Source organism: Salvelinus fontinalis, chromosome 9 (assembly GCF_029448725.1).
Source record: "Salvelinus fontinalis isolate EN_2023a chromosome 9, ASM2944872v1, whole genome shotgun sequence".
NCBI classification, from domain to species: domain Eukaryota; kingdom Metazoa; phylum Chordata; class Actinopteri; order Salmoniformes; family Salmonidae; genus Salvelinus; species Salvelinus fontinalis.
In genome coordinates this window covers 53,281,321-53,306,253 of record NC_074673.1, presented here as the reverse complement: position 1 = coordinate 53,306,253, position 24,933 = coordinate 53,281,321, and the positions used below count along the sequence as shown (strand labels likewise).

Genomic DNA, 24,933 nt, shown 5'->3' with positions numbered 1-24,933 from the left:
TCGTAATCTTTTCTTTTTATTGGCCAGTCTGAGATATGGCTTTTTCTTTGCAACTCTGCCTAGAAGGCCAGCATCCTGGAGTCACCTCTTCACTTGTGACCAAATGTTAAATTGTAGCTGCTAAGATCAGATAACATGGTACAAGTTGGCCCTATGCTAACTTCAACAGGTGGCACTGACTATATCCTGGCAAAAGAGCATCAGCCAAACAACATAGTTGAAGTAGTTGGACGTGTTCCAACACTTGTTCATGGATGGAAGTGTCCTACGGAAAGTATTCAGAACCCTTGACGTTTCCGCATTTTGTTACGTTACAGCCTTATTCTTAAATGGATTATATCAATCTACACAGGTTTAAGAATTTGTAGCAAATTTATTAAAAACAAAAAACAGAAATACCTTATTTACATAAGTATTAAGACCCTTTTCTATGAGACTCGAAATTGAGCTCAGGTGCATCCTGTTTCCATTGATCATCCTTGAGATGTTTCTACAACTTGATTGGAGTCCAAATCAATATTGCTCAATCGTTAATGTTCAGCTGGAGAGAAACCTTAGCATACACAGTTGGTCCCTGGTACCAGGATCGCAAAAGTTTATTTTAGACTTTAGGCTAGAACATAGACCAGAGGCTCTCTCTTTCTCTGTGTTTAGAGAAGAGATGTACCAGGGACAGACCGGTCACGTCTGGGCTGTGTCACCAACAGGTTCCTTCTGACACCAAACATCACTCCTGCGGAGGGAGAGCGAGAGAGAGAGACCAAAGAAAGGAGAACCAATGACACATTGCACAACATAAATGTCACAGAGGATAGTATGGGAAGACGTTAATGTTACTGCTAGCACAGAACATTTAAAAATTCCTGTCTTTGGCATAGGTCAGGTTATCAGGATTAGGCTTCTTCTTGGCAACCTCTGGTCAGATGTTCTTGGCAACCTCCGGCTCTTTGGTGGTCTGGGGGGTAGATAGTTATTTTAGAAATAATGGTGTCGGATGGGATGGCTGTCGTTTTTGGGCTTCTAATGAATTGTGCTATTTTGTGTGTTTTTTGTTTCTGACTGAAAAGAGCTTCTGGATATCAGAACAAAAATTATTCAACTCGAACTGGACAAAGAGTTTTTATTTAATGAGTCGGACGCAAAGGATTTACTGCTTCTCCCGGACCAGGCCCAAATCCCCGTCATTCGCATGAAGAGGAGGCGCCAATACAGGGGCTGCAGATCTGACAGCCTTGTGAGAATTTGTCGGCGAGTGAGTAACGCGCCTCTACCAACCGTCCTATTGGCGACATGGATAATATACAGTTGGCTGGGTTTTCCGTGCATCGGCAAGACAGAACAGCTACCTCCGGTAAGACGAGGGGTGGTGGACTGTGTCTATTTGTCAATAACAGCTGGTGTGCAATCTCTAATATTAAGGAAGTCTCAAGGTTTTGCTAGTCTGAAGTAGAGGACCTCATGATAAGCTGTAGATCACACTATTTACCAAGAGAGTTACATTTTTTGTAGCTTTCAATTTACCACCACAAACTGATGCTTGAATTAAGACCGCACTCAACGAGTTGCATAAGGCCATAAGCAAACAAGAAAATGCTCATCCAGAAGCAGTGCTCCTAGTGGCCGAGGACTTTAATGAAGGAAAACTTGCAACCAGAGAAAGAAAAAAAACTCTAGACCACCTTTACTCCACACACAGAGACGGGTTCAAAGCTCTCGCTCGTCCTCCATCTGACCGTAATTCTTTCCTCTTGATTCCTGCTTACAAGCAAAAACTAAAGCAGGATGTATTAGTGATTCGCTCAATACGGATGAGGTCAGATGGCATAGACTGGAATATGTTCCCGCGATTCATCCGATGGCATTGAGGAGTATACCACATCAGTCACCGGCTTCATCAATAAGTGCATAGATGATGTCGTCCCCACAGTGATCGTAAGTACATATCCCAACCAGAAGCCGTGGATTACAGTCAACATCCTCACTGAGCTAAAAACTAGAGCTGCCGCTTTCAAGGAGCGGGACACTAATTCAGATATTTAAAACAAATCCTGATTTGCCCGCCAACGAACCATCAAACAGGCAAAGCATCCAAACAAGACTAAGATTTAATCCTACTATACCAGCTCTGATGCTCGTCGGATGTGGCAGGGCTTGCAAACTATTACGGATTACAAAGGGAAGCGCAGCCGCGAGTTGCCCAATGACACAAGCCTACCAGATCAGCAAAATGACTTCTTTGCACGCTTCGAGGCAAGAAACGCTGAAGCATGCATGTGAGCACCAGCTATTCCGGATGACTGTGTGGTCACACTCTCCGTAGCCGATGTAAGACCTTTAAACAGATCAACATTCACAATGCCGCAGGGCCAGACAGATTACCAGGATGTGTGCCACATGAGGTTGGAGGCACATTATTTGGGGAGGACGGGCTCATGGTAATGGCTGGAGCAGAATAGGTGCAATGGTATCAAACACATGATTTCTATGTATTTGAAGCCATACCATTTGCGTCGTTCCAGCCATTATTATGAGCCGCCCTCCCTTCACCATCTGGCAAGTGTCTTCACTGACATTTTCAACCTTTCTCTGACCAAGTCTGCTTATTCATGTTTCAAGCAGACTACCATAGTCCCTGTGCCCAAGAACGCCAAGGCAACCTGCCTAAATGACTACCGACCCTGTTCACCCACGACTGCGAAGGCCAAGCAAGACTCCAACACCAAGTTTGCTGACGACACAACGGTGGTAGGCCTGATCACTGACAACGATGAGACAGCCTATAGGGAGGTCAGAGATCTGGCCATGTGATACATGTCGAGATGAAATGCTACTGTAGAAATACGTTTGTTGTCACTGCTATCAATGCTGCTCCACGAGAGTCCAAACATTTTCCTCTGGGACTGTCAACAGCGAGTCAATGCAATTCTGAGCAGGCACCCCGTCAGAAAGCCATGTCAGCATAGCACATTCATTGTATGGGGCACGAGATAAAGTGTGTTCAACTGCAACCATCAAATGACTCTCACTGCCACCAGTGCCAACATTGCCCCAAAAATCCAACACTACAAAGTGTACCTTTAAAAGGACCCCTTGGGAGGAAGTTGCTGCCACTATTTTGACCTAATTCCTGTCCTAGTGCAGAAATGCTTGTTTAGTTCCACAATCTGAACCAAGGGTAAACTAAAATGAAAATCGTGAGAAAACGATTTTATTAAACTGACACAAAATAATTAAGAAACCTGTTTGAAAAACTAAAATGATCTTTGACTCCAAAACAAAAATCACCATCACCATTATGTTCAGTGTTTGCCCTAAACTTTAGACAATTGGGTTTTCAAGCTATTGAATTTGGCAGGTAAATACTGTTAGGAAATGGCGATGTTTCAAATAAGCCTATAGGCCTTTGGACGGATCGAAATTTATAGAAATTGGGGCAGGGTCATGCTTTTTCAATTTCAGTCAAGGGGAGGGTTTAGTATTTTTTAAATCTAGTCCAGGGGAGGGTCATATAATTAATGATATTTCAGTGTTTTAGCATTAGTTATTAGGCTATTTGTCAGCGTGTGGCCGATGCCGCCCCTAATCTATCATTCTCCGCTGGGCACGCAATATCAATTGCGCCTATATGTCACATAATACACCGGGAGTTGAGAACCAGGTGCAGAAGATGAGTTTAATAAAGAATAAATGCAGAAGAACATAACATGAGAAGTGAACATAATGTGAGAGAAAACAATATTACAGAGTGACTGCTGTCTACTGAGGGCTAAATAAAGGGGGAGTAATCAAGGAGATAATGATGAACAGGTGTGCGTAATGATTGTTGACAGGGCCGGTGTTCAGTAGACCGGCGATGTCGAGCGCTGGAGAGAGGGAGCAGGCGTGACAGTACCCCTCCCCTGATGCGCATCTCCAGCTTAGAACAACACGGGCCAGGAGGACGGCCCCGAGGGCGAGGAGCGGGCTGGTCAGGATGGCAGAGATGGAAATCCCAGATGTTGTGGTCCAGGATGTGTGCCACTGGGAACAAAGAACGCTCCTCAGGACCGTACCTCTACCAGTCCACCAGGTACTGGAGCCGGCCCCCACTACGTCGAGAATCCAGGAGGCCTTAACGGCATAGGCGGGGGTCCCCTCAATGTCCAGGGGCGGCGGAGGGTGTCACGGGGGATGGCATCCGCCAGGGGACCAGGAACCACCAGCAGGAGTGAGACATGAAAGGATGGTGAGATCCGGCAGTTGGAGGAGAGTTGTAGACGATAAGTTATCTCAATCACTCTCCAGAGGACGTTGAAGGGCACCACAAATCAGGGACTCAGTTTCTGGGAAGGGCAGGTGGAGCACGAGATTCCTGGACGGCGGTCCACCTGATCCTTCTGATGGCTGACGGTGTGCTGGAGCCTCACGCCGGAACCACTCGTCCACTGCAGGGGCCTTGGTCTGGCTCGGAGTCCATGGAGCCAGGGCCGGCTGAAATCCAAGGATGCACTGGAAGGAAGTCAGTCCAGTGGAGGAATGCCGAAGTGAGTTCTGTGCGTACTCCACCAGGAAAGGAACCGGGCCCACTCCCCATGTTGGTCCTGGCGGTGACTCCTTAGAAACATCCCCAGCTCCTGGTTGGTCCTCTCTATCTGCCCATTGGACTGAGGCCGTTACCCGGATGTGAGGCTAACCGTCGCCCCCCAGCTTCTCCATAAAAAAATTCCATACCCGCGGCGTGAATTAGGGACCAGTCAGAAATTATGTCTCCGGAAGGCAATAGTGCCGGAAGACCTGATGGAAAAGTAACTCAGCAACCTGGAGAGCGGTAGGTAGACCAGAGAGAGGGATAAATCGGCAGGATTAAGAGAATCTGTCAACAACAATCTTAATAGTGGTAAAACCATCAGAAACGGGGAAGATGAGTTACAAAGTCTATAGACAGATGTGACTAAGGCTGCTGAGGCACCGGAAGAGAAAGGTGTTTCCCTGCTGGAGCGTGCCGGGGAGATTTGGTTTGGGCTCATACTGAGCAGGAGTTGATATAGTGGGCGACATCCTGAGCCAAGGTGATACCTGGGTGTCCTGTGGCAAGGGATGTGTGCCCAAGTCAACAGCAAATCCCTTACCCCCATGGGAATGTAGATACCCTCCGGAGGGCAGGTAGCAGGCGCGGGTTCTCGTTCCAGAGCCTGGCGGATGTCCATGTCCCAGAGCACAGGGGCAATGATTGGGTGGAGGGTGGAAGGATGGGTGCACTCGGGATCGGAATCTCTCCCAAATCGTGGAGAAGGGACATGTCATCGGCTTTGATTTTCCTTAGAACCTGGGCATTATGACAGGGTGAAGTGGAATCTGGCAAAGAAAAGCACCCACCTTGCATGGCTTGGTTTCAGTTGCCTCGCCACCCATATGTACTCCAGGTTCCAATGGTGGGTGAGGATGAGGAATGGCTCCTTGGTGCCCTCCAGCCAGTTTCTCCACTCCTCTAATGCCAACTTCACCGCCAGAAGCGCCTAGTCACCGACGTCATAGTTCCTTTCTGCAGGAGAAGTATGCATATGGATACCAGTATGCACATGGATACAATTTCTGTGGTTACCTTGGCGTTAGACAGGATGACTCCCACGCCCACTTCCGAGGCATCCACCTCCACCACGAAGGAAATCGTAGGATCTGGATGCCTCAGCAACGGGACAGAGGTGAAATGCCCCTTCAGTAGGTAGAAAGCTTCATCCACTGTAGGACTACACACCAACTGACAAGGACCACCATTGAGGTGAGGGGAGAGGCGAAGGAGCTGAAGTTCTTAATGAAGCGGCGGTAGAAGTTGGTAAACCCCTGCTTCGACCTTCCTTTCATACGTGCTCACCCCATGGGCTGATCCGGTATCCCAAGAAGGAGACCCCGACATGATGGAACTGGCACTTCTCCACTTTAAACTTCATAAGGCTAGGCCCCTTTTTTCTCCACTTCCTGTCTGAATGACGTGGCCAAAGTAAACTGCCTGTTACTCAGGCTCTGAAGCCAGGATATGCATATAATTGGTACCATTGGGAAAAAAACGCTTTGAAGTTTGTAGAAATGTTAAAATAATGTAGGGGAGTATGACAATAGATATGGTAGGAGAAAATCCAAAGAAAAACCAACCGGATTTTTGTTTTGAGAGACCATTCTCTTCCAATGGCCAGTATAAGGGCATACTCAATTCTACCTCCCTGGATGCAATTCCTATGGCTTCAACTGGGTGTCAGCAGTCCAAGGTTTCAGGATTGCAACTTGAATAACGAATAAGAAATAACAGTTGTAGTCCAGGGACACAGACTTGGAAATCCGTGTTTGTGCGCACCAAGAAGAAAAAGACGCACCTGTTTCTTATTGAACATACTTCTTTCCGTAAGAAATATTAAAGTTTGATTACATTTTAGGGTATCTGAGGAATCTATAGAAACGTATTTTGACTTGTTGAAATAAAGTTTAGGGGTAGATTTTTGGACTCCTTTCTTTTCATGTTGAACAAGTGGATTGCTCAAATTGATGGCACCAACTAAACTGACTTTTTGGGATATAAAGAAGGATTTTATCTAACAAAACGACACCACATGTTATAGCTGGGACTCTTTGGATGACAAATCAGAGGAAGATTTTTTTAAAGTAAGTGAATATTTAATCGCTATTTGTGAATTTATGAAACCTGTGCCGGTGGAAAAATATTTTGATGTGGGGCGCCGTCCTCAAACAATCGCATTGCATGCTTTCGCTGTAATAGCTACTGTAAATTGGACAGTGCAGTTAGATTAACAAGAATAAGCTTTCAATCAATATAAGACACTTGTATGTACCTAAATGTTTAATATCCATGAATGTTATGATTATGTTTTGAATTGCGCACCCTTTCAGGTCCACCGGAAGTTGTCCCGCTAGCGGGACGCCTAGGCTTAAGAAGATTTAACATAAAGGCGGTTCCCCAGAAGGCGTCTCAGGACTATGTCATCGATATACATGACCACCTGGTGCCCGATCATGTCCCTGAACACCTCGTTCACAAACGCCTGAAACACTGACGGAGCATTGGCAAGTGCATAAGGCATCACTAAGTACTCGTAGTGCCCAGACGTCATGCTGAAGGCTGTTTTCCACTCATCTCCCTCTCGGATGCGGATAAGATTGTAGGCACTCCGCAGGTCCAGCTTCGTAATAAAATGGGTCCAGCAGAGCTGTTCAAAGGCGGGAGGGGGTAACGGTACTTATATGTATTGAAATTCAGACCTCTAATCGATGCAGGGACGCATACCCCCATCCTTATTGGTCACAAAGAAAAGCCTGCAGATGCAGGAGAGGTGGATGACCGGACAAAACCTTGCTGGAGAGCCTCTTGGATATACACCTCCATGGCCTCGGTCTCAGCCACCGACAGAGGGTAGACGCGCTGCACGGCAACGCAGAGCCTTCTAACAGGTTGATGGCACAGTCCCAGGGACGATGAGGGAGACAGGTGGCTTGAGTCTTGGAGAACACCTCCCGAAGAACCTGGTAAGCCTCAGGGATGTCGGGCTGCAGGGCAACCACAAGACTCAACCGGCAAAGCAAGTCTTCCAGTATCCGGGTGACCAGTCGGTGATTTCCATCCTCAACCAGGAGGGATCATGACTTTGGAGCCACGGGAGGCCAAGGATGACTTTGTGCACTGGTACGGTGATGACGAGGAAGGGAAGGCTCTCTTGCAGCATGGAACCCACGGTGAAGGTGAGTGGTGCTGTGATGCAACAGACATCGCTGAAGCTGGTGCCCCTCCCGATCACAAGAGGCACAGAGTCCCAGCTGTCTCCGGGGATGCCGCTCTGCTGCGAGGAGGTGTGTGGATCCTATCTCCATGGGTTCAGTCTCTGGACGGCCAAAGGAGGGAGGCGACTGGCGAGGTGGACACCGGCGCTCCCGATGTAAGGTTATTAAAATCAAATGTTATTGTTCACATAAACATATTTAGCATATGTTATTGCATGTGTAGCGAAACGATTGTGTTCCTACCATCTAACAGTGCAGTAGTATCTAACAATACACACACATCTAAAAGTTTAAGAATGGAATTAAGAAATAAATAAAATATTAGGACGAGCAATGTCGGAATGGCAATGACTAAAATACAGTCAAATAGAACACAGTATATACATATGAAATGAGTAAAGCAGTATGTGCACATTACTCTAGTGATTAGTGATTCCATGTCTATGTACATGGGGCAGTAACTGCTAAGGTGCAGGGTTGAGTAACCGGGTGGTAGCCTGCTAGTGATGACCATTTAACAGTCTGATGGCCTTGAGATAGAAGCTGTTTTTCAGTCTCTCGGTCCCAGCTTTGATGCACCTGTACTGATCTTGCCTTCTGGATGGTAGAGGGGTGAACAGGCCATGGCTCGGTTGGTTGGTCCTTGATCTTTTTGGCCTTCCTGTGGTATCGAGTGCTGTAGGTGTCCTGGAGGCAGGCAGTGTGCTCCCAGTGATGCATTAAGGGTTAAGGGTGGTGCAGTTTCCGTACCAGGCGGTAATACAGCCCAACAGGATGCTCTCAATTGTGCATCTGTAAAAGCTTGTGAAGGTCCTAGGGGCTAAGCCAAATTTCGTCAGCCTCCTGAGGTTGAAGAGGCGCTTTTGCGCCTTCTTCCTCACACTGTCTGTGTGGGTGAACATCTCAGATTGTCAGTGATGTGTACGCCTAGGAAGCTTTCCACTTTTTCCACTGCGGTCTGTCGTGGCAGAATCAGATTTAGCTAAGTAACATAGATAGATAAGATGTTATTTTCATCATATGCTTGTTAGATACTTGTCATTAGAATGGTGCCCTTTGGACTATAGGATTGGCTGTGCATTTTCCCCTTCTGTGATAGGGCTTAGTAACTTGGGGCCAGAGAGGGGAGAGGTCAGGCTTGTCTTCATATGTCAATGTATCTGTTAAACCATGTGGTGCTATGTAGAATATCAGAAGGGCAGGAGGACAGAATTGAACGTTGTTTTCTTATGAATGTGTCTGTAACTATAATCTTAAACCATGTGACGGGATGGCGTTATTAATGGGGAACCAGTTAGTTATCTCATACAATGTCTGTACGCCAGTCACTCCCTACTTTTCTCATTGGGGGAAGGAGTATGGCTGTGTTTGGAACCATTGTATGTCCCCTCTGAGGTTGCCCTTATGTTGATCTGGTATATGACCTAAGAGGCTCACTGTCTTCAGTGAGTTTGTCCAGGTTTGGGAGTATCTAGGATTGTCAATTGATATATGCCATTGGATGAGGTAATGTTTTGGTAGACAGTGAAGTACCAAGCATGAGATTGAAATCTTGTCTTGGGAGACCAAACTGAACGATGATTTATAGCTGATGCTGTCTAGCGATAGGATACACCTCTTTCGGGTAAAGGATTCTTTGTAAGTTGAGAGGGGTGTATCTTGGCTATAAATTAAACTAAGAATTGTTTTGTAAGGACTCTCAGAGAATTCATTTATAGATACTGAATTGATCTGAGAGTCAAAAAAGGGCTTTGGTGAAGCTTATATATATATTAAAGATGTACTTTATAATATAACTCTGACTTGTGTGTGGTTGGCTCTCTCTCTCTCTTTATTGAGTAATACAGGAAATTACCACAACAGGTCCCGTCAATGAGGATAGGGGCATGCTCTCGCTGCTTTTTACAATCATCTTCTTAGTTTTGTTTGACGTTGAGGGAGAGGTTATTTTCCTGGCACCACTTCGCCAAGGCCCTCACCTCCTACCTGTAGGCTGTCTCATCATTGTTGGTAATCAGGCCTACTACTGTTGTGTCGTCTGCAAACTTGATGATTGAGTTGGAGGTGTGTGTGGGCATGCAGTCATGGGTGAACAGGGAGTACAGGAGAGGGCTGAGCACGCACCCTTGTGGGGCTCCTGTGTTGAGGATCAGCGAAGTGGAGGTGTTGTTTCCTACCTTCACCACCAGGGGGTGAACCGGCAGGAAATCCAGGACCCAGTTGCACAAGGCAGGGTTCAGACCCAGGGCCCCGAGCTTAATGATGAGCTTGGAGGGTACTATGGTGTTGAAGACAGAGCTATAATCAATGGGAGCAGCTAAGGCCAGACGGATGGCCATTGCGATGAGTGCATCTGAGTAGTCCACTCCAACGCCCGCCAGGTCAGCAGGGAAATTACCATGGCAACCTTGGACCTCTCGGTGGTGGGGGCTCCCATCTGATGGGCAAAATAGTGGGAGCACTGGAGTAGGAAGCCACTGCATTTTGATGGAGTACCGCCATATTTCTCCGGAAGGGACAATCAGACATTGCTGATCTGGTCGGACAGCTGGGTAGGCTAGAGAACTGGCTCACTGTGATGACACGTGGAGGCCCTCGGATAGGGGTATGGAGAGTCTCGCTGGTGGTATCGAGGTGGTGGAGAACACAGAGGACCTCCTCCATTGCCATACCCAATTGCGCCAGCTGGTCGGGATGTTGGTGGAGTAGATGACCCTGTTCGTTGACCATCTGTATGTGATGGCGCCGACAGAGATGGTCGCCTCGCTTCACGTTCTCAGGAAACTTTTGCAGTATTTTGTTTTTTAATGTTTTATTTCTTACATTGTTACCCCAGGAAATCTTAAGTCTTATTACATACAGCCGGGAAGAACTATTGGATATAAGAGCAACGTAAACTTACCAACATTACAACCAGGAATACGACTTTCCAGAAATGGATCCTCTGTTTGGACCACCACCCAGGATAATGGATCAGATCCCAGTAGGTGACCTAAAACAACGGCGCCGCAGAAGGGGCAGACAGAGCGGTCTTCTGGTCAGGCTCCGTAGACGGGCACATCGCTCACCGCTCCCGAGTACTCTACTCGCCAATGTCCAGTCTCTTGACAACAAGGTAGACGAAATTCGAGCAAGGGTTGCAACAAATATTATTTACAGCATAGATTATTCAGATGTACAGTAAGAGACATCAGAGATTGTAACATTCTCTGTTTCACGGAAACATGGCTCACTCGGGATATGTTTTCAGAGTTGTTATAGCCACCCAGTTTCTTCACGCATCGCGCCGACAGAAACAAACATCTCTCTGCTAAGAAGGGCGGGGGTGTATGCCTTATGATTAACAAGTTGTGGTGTGTTCATAACAACATACAGGAACTCAAGTCCTTTTGCTCAACTGACCTAGAATTCCTTACAATCAAATGCCGACTGCATTATCCATCAAGAGAATTCTCTTCGATTATAATCACAGCCGTGTATATCCCCCCCCCCGCGCCCCCCTCCAAGCAGACACCTCGACGGCCCTGGACTATGTAAACTGGAAACCATATATCCTGAGACTGCATTTATTGTAGCTGGGGATTTTAACAAAGCTAATCTGAAGACAAGGCTCCCCAAATTTTATCAGCATATCGAATGCGCTACCCGGGCTGGCAGCATTCTGGATCATTGCTACTCTAACTTCCGCAACGCAGACGAAGTCCTCCCTCGCCGTCCTTTCGGCAAATCTGACCACGACTCCATTTTGTTACTCCCAGCCTATAGACAGAAACTAAAACAGGAAACGCCCGTGCTCAGGTCTGTTCAATGCTGGTCCGACCAATCAGATTCCACGCTTCAAGATTGCTTCAATCACGTGGACTGGGATATGTTCCGGATAGCCTCAGACAACAACATTGATGTTTACACTGATGTTGTACCTATGGTGACTATTAAAACCTTCTCCAACCAGAATCCGTGGATTGGTGGCAACATTCGCTCAAAACTAAAAGCGCGAACCACTGCTTTTAATCATGGCAAGGCGACCGGAAACATGACCGAATATAAACAGTGTAGCTATTCCCTCTGCAAGGCAATCAAACAAGCTAAGTGTCAGTATAGAGACAAAGTAGAGTCGCAATTCAACGGCTCAGACACGAGACGTATGTGGCAGGGTCTACAGTAAATCACGGATTACAAAAAGAAAACCAGCCCCATCGCAGACACCGACGTCTTGCTCGCAGACAAATTAAACAACTTCTTTGTTCGATTTGAGGACAATACAGTGCCACTGACACGGCCCGCTACCAAAACCTGCAGGCTCTCCTTCAAAGCAGCCAACGTGGGTATAACATTTAAACGTGTTAACCCTCGCAAGGCTGCCAGCCCAGACGGCATCCCTAGCCACATCCTCAGAGCATGCGCAGACCAGCTGGCTGGTGTGTTTACGGACATATTCAATCAATCCCTATCCCAGTCTGCTTTTCCCACATGCTTCAAGAGGGCCACCATTGTTCCTGTTCCCAAGAAAACTAAGGTAACTGAGCTAAACGACTATCACCCCGTTGCACTCACTTCCGTCATCACGAAGTGCTTTGAGAGACTAGTCAAGGATCATATCACCTCCACACTACCTGACACCCTAGACCCATTCCAATTTGCTTACCACCCCAATAGGTCCACAGACGACGCAATCGCAATCACACTGGACACTGCCCTAGCCTATCTGGACAAGATAGGCACCTATCAAGACACCTATGTAAGAATGCTGTTCATCCATTACAGCTCAGCATTTAACACCATTGTACCCTCCAAACTCGTCATTAAGCTCGAGACCCTGGGTCTCGACCCCGCCCTGTGCAACTGGGTCCTGGACTTTCTGACCGGCTGCCCCAGGTGGTGCGGGTAGGAAACATCTCCACCCCTCTGGGGCCACACAAGGGTGCGTTCTCAGCCCTCTCCTGTACTCCCTGTTCACCCATGACTGCGTGGACATGCACGCCTCCAACTAAATCATCAAGTTTGCAGACGACACTACAGTGGTAGGCTTGATTACCAACAATGACGAGATGGCCTACAGGGAAGAGGTGAGGGCCCTCAGAGTGTGGTGTCAGGAAAATAACCTCACACTCAACGCCATCAAAACAAAAAGGAGATGATCGTGGACTTCAGGAAACAGCAGAGAGAGCACCCCCATATCCACATCGACGAGACAGTAGTGGAGAAGGTGGAAAGTTTTAAGTTCCTCGGCATATACATCACGGACAAACTGAAATAGTCTATCCACACAGACAGCGTGGTGAAGAAGGCGCAACAGCGCCTCTTCAACCTCAGGAGGCTGAAGAAATTCGGCTTGTCACCGAAAACACTCACAAGCTTTTACAGATGCACAGTCAAGAGCATCCTGTCGGGCTATATCACCGCCTGGTACGGCAACTGCTCCGCCCACAACCGTAAGGCTCTCCAGAGGGTTGTGAGGTCTGCACACCTACAGCAGCCGATGTCACAGGAAGGCCAAAAAGATCATCAAGGACAACAACCACCCGAGCCACTGCCTGTTCACCCCGCTATCATCCAGAAGGCGAGGTCAGTACAGGTGCATCAAAGCGGGGACCGAGAGACTGAAAAACAGCTTCTATCTCAAGGCCATCAGACTGTTAAACAGCCATTACTAACATTGAGTGGCTGCTGCCAACATACTGACTCAAATCTCAAGCCACTTTAATGATAAAAAATTGGATGTAATAAATGTATCACTAGTCACTTTAAACAATGCCACTTTATGTTTACATACCCTACATTACTCATCTCATATGTATACACTGTGCTCTATACCATCTACTGCATCTTGCCTATTGTGCACGGCCATCGCTCATCCATATATTTAAATGTACATATTCTTATTCATTCCTTTACACTTGTGTGTGTATAAGGTAGCTGTTGTGAAATTGCTAGATATTACTGCACGGTCGGAACTAGAAGCACAAGCATTTTGATACACTCACATACACATGGTTAGCAGATGTTAATGTGACCAATAAAATTAGATTTTGGAATATGTTTTTAATCCTCTGCTGCTTCCATATTGCGAGGTAGTATTCTGTAATGTAGTACGCCAGGAGTCAGGAAGCAGGTGGAGAAGGTGAGTTTAATAATGAAACAATGCAGACGAACTCAACATGAGCCGCAACCAGAACGTGAGGGAAAACAATACTACCTAGTGACTACTGAGGGCTAAATAAAGGGGGAGTAATCAAGGATATAATGATGACCAGGTGTGCGTAATGATGGGGAGCAGGTGTGCGTAATGATTGTTGCCAGGGCCGGTGGTTAGGAGACCAGCGCTGGAGAAAGAGAGTGGGAGTAGGCGTGACACTATAAGCTATTTAGTGTGGTCTCAATCAAATTATACATAGGCTACAAAGTGCATGTTCGGAGAAGCGCACCGCAAAGTTATATTTCTAAGATTACTGCTGGGATGGTGTTAATAAAACTAGGCTGCATTACATACTGCAATGGATATTCCAACCTTGAGCCCGGCCTGCTCTGCTCTTGCTGGTCAAAAACGTTTTTGTGTGCTGCCTAACCACTGGCTGTGCTATGTAGGGCTATAGTGGTAGTCCAGGAGGAGTCTCAAATAAAATAATTTTTGATTAGGCCTAGTCCAAAAAAATCTTGCGCACGCACTAGCCCACAGTTTAGTACAAGAAGGAGAATGCAAAGATAAGGAGGACCGATTTGATTAAAAACAATATGCTTCTTGTACATTATGTATTTATCAGAGTTACTGATAATACAATAAGCCAGATTGATCCAGCAAAGGCAGCAGCGCAGTCATCAACTACATGCACTATTTCTTCACCAAATACGGAGTACAGGAAACAAGTGTGGAGATGAAATGTGAAAACTACAGTGGCCAAAACAAGAACAATCTCCACCACAGTGTTGACCTTCACTTCCTGATCACAGGCAACACATGCGGATGTTTCTCTCACACCCTCCCGTAAGCGCCCAAGTCTTTACAAATGTGAAAAATCTCTCCTCACATCAACCCTCAGCATTTTGATGCGCGAGTCCGGGTGTTTATATGCTGACCTCATGCCTCAACAAGTTTCTGATTGGCCAGTGTCAATACTCCTAGCCACCATTGATTGGCAGATCTGGGAAGCAAATGCCCATGAACAGTTTTTCAAGGTCGAGGGAGGTGTGAGAGAAACATCTGCACGAGCTCAGCCATCCACATTAAGAGATGCGCATGCAATTATTGAACTGGGAACATTTTCATGCTGGGAGAATATTACAGCATGATGTGACAATCAGAACACAATCAGAACGATTGGGAACTATTTCTCGCTGGGAAGATTGTTACATGACACACTGCACCAAAATCAAGGGTAGGACAGAAACAGGCTCTACGAAAATAGATTCCCTTGGTGTGTGGTGCGGACGGACCAGTTTATCACTGGGGGCGAGTTCCCAGTCATCCGGACTATCTGCAATGCTTCTATGCACATTCACATGACTCTCTCCTAAACACACACACATGCCACTGCTACTATTTTTTTATGCTGCTGCTCAGCCACTTTTTCTACGTAATACCGAATCGAGGCGGTGAGTCACAAATATGCTAGATAGCTAGCTACCATTCAGCTGTCCCCATTCAAGTCAATGATTTGTCCGTTCATTGTATTTCTATGCATTTAATAATATCTGATAGGCAACATCCAGATAACTTTTTAAAAACCAAGCCCTTAAGAGTAAAGGTTCAATAGTTAGTAGCTAGCTACAGTACTCGAAATGTAGCTAGCTAGCTAACGTAAACTCACCCCATTCCCTACAAATGTGTGCAACCGCGACATTCAAACGAGGCTACAAAGAAAACTAATGGGACTGTAGCGACTGTGTTGACTTCAAAATCTGGGGTGTGAACTACGTTTCTATTCAAGCGTTGATCGACATGGTAATGGCTCTCTAGTATTGGGAGAAAAAAAAACTGACCCTCCGTTACATCGTGACGTGTCATGCCGTAACGTACAGCACGCATAAAGCAACTACAGTGGGGAGAACAAGTATTTGATACACTGCCGATTTTGCAGGTTTTCCTACTTACAGAGCATGTAGAGGTCTGTAATTTTTATCATAGGTACACTTCAACTGTGAGAGACGGAAAAAAAATCCAGAAAATCACATTGTATGATTTTTATGTAATTGATTTGAATTTTAATACATGACATAAGTATTTAATCACCTACCAACCAGTAAGAATTCCGTCTCTCAGACCTGTTAGTTTTTCTTTAAGAAGCCCTCCTGTTCTCCACTCATTACCTGTATTAACTGCACCTGTTTGAACTTGTTACCTGTATAAAAGACACCTGTCCACACACTCAATCAAACAGACTCCAACCTCTCCACAATGGCCAAGACCAGAGAGCTGTGTAAGGACATCAGGGATAAAATTGTAGACCTGCACAAGGCTGGGATGGGCTACAGGACAATAGGCAAGCAGCTTGGTGAGAAGGCAACAACTGTTGGCGCAATTATTAGAACATTTCAAGATGACGGTCAATCACCCTCGGTCTGGGGCTCCATGCAAGATCTCACCTCGTGGGGCATCAATGATCATGAGGAAGGTGAGGGATCAGCCCAGAACTACACGGCAGGACCTGGTCAATGACCTGAAGAGAGCTGGGACCACAGTCTCAAAGAAAACCATTAGTAATACACTACGCCGTCATGGACTAAAATCCTGCAGCGCAAGCAAGGTCCCCCTGCTCAAGCCAGCGCATGTCCAGGCCCGTCTGAAGTTTGCCAATGACCATCTGGATGATCCAGAGGAGGAATGGGAGAAGGTCATGTGATCTGATGAGACAAAAATAGAGCTTTTTGGTCTAAACTCCACTCGCCATGTTTGGAGGAAGAAGAAGGATGAGTACAACCCTAAGAACACCATCCCAACCGTGAAGCATGGAGGTGGAAACATAATTCTTTGGGGATGCTTTTCTGCAAAGGGGACAGGACGACTGCACCGTATTGAGGGGAGGATGGATGGGGCCACGTATCATGAGATCTTGGCCAACAACCTCCTTCCCTCAGTAAAACCATCGAAGATGGGTCGTGGCTGGGTCTTCCAGCATGACAACGACCCAAAACACACAGCCAGGGCAACTAAGGAGTGGCTCCGTAAGAAGCATCTCAAGGTCCTGGAGTGGCCTAGCCAGTCTCCAGACCTGAACCCAATAGAAAATCTTTGGAGGGAGCTGAAAGTCCGTATTGCCCAGCGACAGCCCCGAAACCTGAAGGATCTGGAGAAGGTTTGTATGGAGGAGTGGGCCAAAATCGATGCTGCAGTGTGTGCAAACCTGGTCAAGAACTACAGGAAACGTATGATCTCTGTAATTGCAAACAAAGGTTTCTGTACCAAATATTAAGTTCTGCTTTTCTGATGTATCAACTACTTATGTCATGCAATAAAATGCAAATTAATTACTTAAAAATCATACAATGTGATTTTTTGGATTTTTGTTTTAGATTCCGTCTCTCACAGTTGAAGTGTACCTATGATAAAAATTACAGACCTCTACATGCTTTGTAAGTAGGAAAACCTGCAAAATCGGCAGTGTATCAAATACTTGTTCTCCCCACTGTGTTTCTGTCTTACAGCCTCTTCACCAGGTGTAGCACTTCTCTCATCGTTTAAAAACAAGAAATGGACAGTGACGGGGGTAAGGGGGGATACCTAGTCATTTTTTGCGTCATCACTGTAAGCGATCATGACTTTCAAAGCCGCTGTTTACTTCTGAAGATCACTTTAGCACCGCCCTAAAAAACCCGATTCAAATTCGACACAAACCTTCAAATAGGTATGTAATGACACATTATATAAACTCTTTATAGTGTTTTATTTACATTTTAGAGGCGATAAGGTGATAAGTTGGACAGATCGAGTGAAAAAAAAGCAGTTTTCCCACACATCTCCTCTCCTTCTCCCTATCACGCATTAGTTTCGCTTCGACACCCGCCATTTTTAAAAAGACCCGAAGGAGCTCATTGCCTTCTTGAATTATGCAGAAACGGGCAGCGTGGAGGTCATGTCATTAATTTTGTTGGAAAGGGGAGAAATTGTGCTTTACAATGGTATTGACATTACAGTTGATCTGGAATTCTTATGTTTTTGGGGCGCTAAAATGAGGTCAATTGTACGGACCAAGGCGATGTACAAAAGTGAGTGAGTTTACGTTACCTAGCTAGCTAACTAAACAACAGCTGGAATGACCTAGCTGTAATGTTTACAAGTATCCCCACTAGCTGGCTACTAGACGACCAATATAACAGTTGGCCCTGAAGCTTTTGTAGGGAGCCAAGGAAAGAAACTATTGCCTGTATCGGTGATGGACACTAGCTAGAATGTGGACCAATACTTTTGAAGCAATATAGCAAGCTACTAATAGCCCACCTTCTTGCACATTGTTTTGATGAGCTGGTTAGAATAAGGCTGTGACTTGGTTAAATCATACTCTGTACCAAATGCATTGCCTATCAATAAACATCTTACAATGTATACATATCATATAATTTTACTGTATGTTCCTTATTATTTACTTTGATTATAAAACTTAATCCAGAAGTGAGACTGTTGATGTTTATGCAGTACAACATTACTAGTTAGCTTGTATTCTCCGAACAATGACACCAGTGTTTCTGTACCAGAATGCGTGTACTGTAATATAGGTTATAGCCAAGAGAGGAGGAAGTGGCGGCTTGTAAGAGGACAGACATGGTTCTAATTTCAGTGGTGCTCATGAGGACCCCCATAAAAATGTCAATGTTGCCCCTCTCAAACTTATTGTAACATTGGGAACCCTCAGTAGTCAATGTGTGATAGGACCCTGAGCACAGGAGTAGACTAGAATTAACATGTGGGTGTTCTGTACATTGTACTCATTTATTTTCCACTCCATTGTTTGCTCAGTTTGTAATTGGTTTTGTAAACATTATCAGAACAGGCAATGACTGATAAAAATAACAAAACATGGACCCATTCTGTGCTAGCTCTATATATATATTTTTTTTTTACAATTTCATCCTCATTTTATGTCAATATTCCTGCTTGCTCAGCCTCAGTCATTTATCTGCATCCAACAGCCTGGAGTCTTCAGCCCTGTAAGACACATGAAACACATGTAGGTTGTTCAATTGTCATTATGTCTGTCATGGATCCTGACCATACATTACCATTTTGCTGTTCTCAGTTTAATCCAGAGAATTGATTATCAGGCAGGGATTCTCTCTCTGCATATAGTCAAGACAGTGCTTTCGGATTCCTACCGACTGTGTACATCAACACCCAGGTCAAGTCCCCCATGATTGTCCAGCCTTGTTGTAGTCCTGACTCTACTCTACTCTACTTCATCCAGGTGTTGTAGGGATTTTAGCAGGTAAGAACTTATCATGATTTTGCTTTTTTTGGGAGAGAGAGAATCCTCTCTTTCTTACTTTTTTGGGCGTGTGTGAGTTATGACGTTATTAAGTGATATGGACCTACTTTCACAATAAGCTACTCAAATGCATGTGTACTGGTTCACCTGTCCTTGTGATTGTCTCCACCCCCTCCAGGTGTCACTTATTATCCCCGGTGTATATATCCCTGTGTTTCCTGTCTCTCTATGCCAGTTCGTCTTGTTTTCCAAGTCAACCAGTGGTTTTCCTTGCGCCTAGTTTTCCAGCGTATCTGTTTCTAGTCCTCTTGGTTTCAACCCGTGCCTGTTCTGACTCCGAACCCACCTGCCTGACCACTCTGCCTGTTCTGACTACCAGCCAGCCTGTCCCCTTGTACTGTTTTTGGACTCAGATCTGGTATCTGACCCCTGCCTGGCCTGGCCTATCATCTGGTACTGTTTGGACTCTGACCTGGTTTATGAACTCTCACATGTCCCCGACCTGCCTTTGCCTACTCCCTTTGTTATAATAAATATCGGAGCTCTACCATCTGCCTCCTGTGTCTGCATTTAGGTCTCACCTTGTGCCCTTATAGTGTACACTGTATTTTCTGGACAAACTTCAGTGAGGCTGAATTGTTGTCTGTTAACTCCTGAAGCAGACAAATGTGGAGTAAGTGAATAGTCACATTTCCTGTCAGTCATGGATCAATGTATAGCCTAAATTCTATGAACTTGACAATGACATACTCAAACATTCTCAGTGGGGGGAGGGTGTCTGTCTGACTGTTCCACATCTGTGGCCACGCAGAGCAGAGGGTTGCTGGGATGGGTAGCCTAAGAAAATTGCATGTTGGCAACTACAGTATTAGTCCTCACATTTGGTGCCTGTTGGATAGGACAGAATGTTACTCTGCTAAACACAAAGTGCAAAATTAGGGATGAATTCATTTCACTAGCTACACACATCCAATCTCTCTACTTTGAAATAAAGCTAGCTAGCTAATTAAAACAATTGTTTTTAACTGAAGTGTAGTTTGCAGATTTTTAGATTACCTTCGAGCACTTTGTATCACATTGTCCATCAAGCACATTCCGTTTGACAGCTAGGTTTATTACTGTAGCGACACCGTGCAGTTTTGCAGACAACTTCGCATTTGGTATAAAAAACTAAGGCAAGGCGGTAGCATTAGTACTGGTAAAGCAGGGATTTACTCACTGATCTATATATTAACGTACCGGTGCTTCATATGGATTTACCTCACCGCACAGTTAGCTATGTTAGCTAGCCAGCCGAACTTGCAGAGTTAGAGAGCAACTGCTACTTGCTAGCTAGCTACACTCTTGCTGTAGCGCCACCGTGCACGTCTCCAGAAACAATGAGATGTCCCAGCTGTTTACATTTCACCGATCCTCTAATCAGAATAATATAGCTCTTTTCTTACTCAAATCAAAGTTTACTTGTCACGTGCGCTGATTAAATAATTTTGTCCCTCATCAATCTACACACAATACCCCATAATTGCAAAGCGAAAACAGGTTTTTAGAATGTATTTTTTTTAAACCCAGAAATACCTTATTTACATATGTATTCAGAACCTTTGCTTTGAGACTCAAAATTAAGCTCAGGTGCATCCTGTTTCTAGTGATCATCCTTGAGATGTTTCTACAACTTGATTGGAGTACACCTGTGGTAAATTCAATTGATTGGACATGATTTGGAAAGGCACACACCTGTCTATATAAGGGCCCACAGTTGAAAGTGAATGTCAGAGCAAAAACCAAGCCATGAGGTTGAAAGAATTATTCCGTAGAGCGCTAAGACTGGACTGTGTCGAGGCACAGATCTGGGGAAGGGTACCAAAAAATTTCTTCAGTATTGAAGGTCCCTAAGAACACAGTGGCCTCCAATCTTAAATGAAAGTGTCTCTTTCATTTACGGTAGTGTATGTAAATGTGATATTTCAGGGGGGGGGGGGGGGTATTTTAATACATTTTAGCATAGGGCTATAACATAAAGTGAGTCATGGAGCAACAATGGCTCAGCCACGAAATGGTGGGCCACACAAGCTCACAGAACTGAAGCGCGTAGCGAGTAAAAATGGTCTGTCCTCGTTTGCAACACTCACGACCGAGTTCTAAACTGCCTCTGGAAGCAACGTCGAGCAGCCGCACTCCAGCCTACGATCACCATGCTCAACGCCAAGTGTCGGCTGGATTGGTGTAAGGCTCGCCGCCATTGAACTCTGGAGCAGTGGAAACGTGTTCTCTGGAGTGATGAATCACGCTTCACCATCTGTCAGTCCAATGAGATCGGTGTGGAAGAACTTGACTGGCCTGCACAGAGCTCTGACCTCAACCCCATCGAACACCTTTGGGATGAATTGGAACGCCGACTGCGAGCCAGGCCTAATCGCCCAACATCAGTGCCTGACCTCACTATTGCTCTTGTGGCTGAATGGCAGCAATTCCCCGCAACAATGTTCCAAAATCGAGTGGAAAGTCTTCCCAGAAGAGTGGAGGCTGGTATAGCAGCAAAGGGGGGACCAACTCCATATTAATGCCCATGATTTTGGAATGAGGTGTCCACATACTTTTGTTCATGTAGTGTAGGTGGTTCAAAATGAACTAAATGCCAGTCCTATAACTGACATGCAAGTCAGGAAGAACTTACATCCATTGACATGGATTTCCACAAAGTTCCCACTTCAAGGACAAATATATAATACTTCGACTAAAACAATGGCTTAAATCGTTGCGCAACATCATGGGTAAGTTCTGGGCATCATCTTCCAGCTGAAAAAAGTGGATTTTCGCTGGTATGGGTGCTTTTTTTTTTTAAGAGCAAACTTTTGCTCAATATCAGAAGTAGGGGAAATAGGAGAACTGTGACGCAATCAGACTAATCAAAATACTTTTTGGCTCATAACAGTGGGATGAAATCACAATATATTGTCAAGCACTGATACGATCAGTAATAATAAAGACTTGGTAAGAGTGTCTTAGAATCGAGTTCTGCTGGCATTCAGTCCAGCAGATTCATACTAGATGTTTATAAGGTTCTTGAGATAGATTTGTAGGCAACTTGGAAAACACGTTGTGATTTATTTATTTTTCCCATTGTCCTTTGCGTTTAGCAAATTAAAAAGGTTTCCATGTTTTGTTTCCACTCGCTAGCATGCCTAAACCACTCGCTAGCATGCCTAAACCACTCGCTAGCATTTTGGCCCTTTGCAATTCGGAGAACCTGAGCTCTTAGGCTGTTACAATTTGAACAATGTGACCATTGTTTTATTTAACTTTTATTTATTCAGGGGAGCCCAATTGAGACCAGGTAGTCAATTGTTAGTATTGGGCACTACTCGGGTTGAATGCTACATAATTGATTTAAAAATCATTAGGCGTTATACTTTACTATCAACCATATTGGGCAACACTACAGAGAGTGATGCTCTGAGAACCATAGCCTCTGGAGGTAGGAGTGATTAGGGTGCTGCAGCAGAATACAACACAAATCAATTATTACAATCAAACGAACAGTCGCAAACCTCAATTTATCAGCTTTCTAAACTGCCCTTTTGGCACCAGGGATTCAAGATATGAGGATTGTAAATTATTCCATTGTGAGATCAAGTTGTCTTAACACACCCTTAACAATACCAAGGTGTAGAACCAAAGCCGGGAGTGTGATGAACACGAGAGGAGACAGAGAGCTGGTTTCAAGCGCAGGGTGCAGCAGGTGTCTATTGCAAAGGACCACAGGAGGAGGCAGGTAGCTGGGGGCAGGCAGGTCATACACAGGGCGTCCAAAAGGGCAACAGTATAGGCAGGGAAAGGGCTAGTAGCGTAGTCCGGGAGATCCGATAGGCAGGCCTGATCCGTACAGGCAGGGAATAGGCAAAAGGCGTCAGTTTCTGCCTGCGTCACTATCATTCACGGGAGAAACAGCGCTCCGAAAGACGTGTGTCACAAAACAAACAATACCTCACAGTGATGGGGTGCAAAGAACTGAACTAAATAGTGTGATAATGACATACAGGTGATTAGAATTCAGGGGATTGGGATCTGCAGAGTGAGCTGCGTTCAGGGGATCTTTGAGGGTGTGAGTTGGAAACAGATGTTACATGGAGCGGTAGATTTCTCAATCGGAGCTCCGTAGTTATGAAACAAGTAAGAGGATCTAAAGCTACTGATCATATCAAAACCTAACCAAGATCTGAAAATGTTTACATTGGCAAAGTGGAGCTGAACTAGCTTTGAGAGATATAGCACCCACGGCAACCTGATGTTGTATAAAGGGGTTGGAAGCCGCTCTCTCTGTGCCTGACAGGCGCCTTGACAAATTTCCCCCGATAACATCTCCAAACTCTTCTCAGAGAGCTGGAAATGGCGTGCTGGCCAGAGCTCATACCAACTTCATTAACAAGCATAGGGCTGTTAACAGCTACTGCCAGGTAGGGCCACACAACCCCACTGAGCCACACGAGGCCCCGTGTGGCTCAGTTGGTAGAGCATGGCGCTTGCAACGCCAGGGTTGTGGGTTCGATTCCCACGGGGGGCCAGTATAAAAAAAGTATGAATGTATGTACTTGTAAGTCGCTCTGGATAAGAGCGTCTGCTAAATTACTTAAATGTAAATGTAAATGAAGAGCTGAGGGAAGTCTTGCCTATTGTCACCCCAATACCACAGACAGTCGAGGGTCAGAGAGCCAAAAATTAAGAGCAACGCTGAACATCTGTTTATCGCCCTGATCTGGGTTATTAATTATCTTCACGTTAGAGTTCTGACAGAATATTCACACCTGATTGAGTGTAGCTTTAAACTACATCCAGATGTAAGCTATTTGATCTATAGTGGACACTTGTAAAGTGCGTACAAAGTAAAGAATAATTGAGGAGATTAGATAGTTCTGTGGCTCTGGATCAACTGTTACAGACCATATATGGGGGAAGTCACCATCAGATCCAAGAAATGCTATAAAATATAGACTGGAACTTTAATATAACGTTTCCCATTAGACAGGAACGTTAATATGAAGTTTACCCATCGACTGTAATAAAAAGGTTAGTTGATATTGACCTTGTGAACTTCCTGCCTTTGAGGTTGTAGGTTCCGTGATCGGTTTTTAAACAGTTTCTCTTCAGCCGCAGAGGTTCTTAATCTGATGAAAATGTAGAGAAATCATAGAATCAAAGATGTTCAGGGGACATGTTGGGTTGCACAAACACTGTGTGGCCCTATTGTATGTTTGTGTAACTTAGCCACATGAATGCCATGTGCTATAAGTAGAACTCAAGAACAAAACAAGATATCTGACCTAAACATCTTTGAACTATAAAGATCAAAGTCCTATGTGACCATGAGCAAGCTACATAAGATCAAGTGTGTCATGTCTCTCCATTTCAAAACATTTCTTGATACTATTTGTGTATATTATAGGCATTGGGGATAACAATCTGTGCTATATTATATTGTTTCCTCCTGGGGATATGTACAAAACCTAGAACAAGGGAATTGTACAATTTGGTTGCCACGTGATTTGGTTGCACGTTTCCAAAACGTCTTTTCTGAAATAACAAGAACCGATGTGGCCAAAAGTCTGCAATTAAAGTGAAAAATTGTGTTTCAAGTCACATAATTACACTGACTTTCCCAACAGAGTCCAAGTTCGACCCATCTATTACATTTCTAAGAAGACAGAGATTTCAGCACACTAGTCACTCTACGACACATAAAACACAGGCTTACTGTGCT

At 45.1% G+C, this 24,933-nt stretch overlaps 1 non-coding gene across 1 annotated transcript; it reads left to right on the top strand.

Moving 5' to 3' along the window:
* Positions 1-23,664: 23,664 nt before the first annotated feature.
* trnaa-ugc (transfer RNA alanine (anticodon UGC)) lies at positions 23,665-23,740 on the top strand. Its single transcript has one exon. It is a non-coding gene; the product is annotated as a tRNA-Ala (tRNA).
* The last annotated feature ends 1,193 nt before the right edge of the window (positions 23,741-24,933 follow it).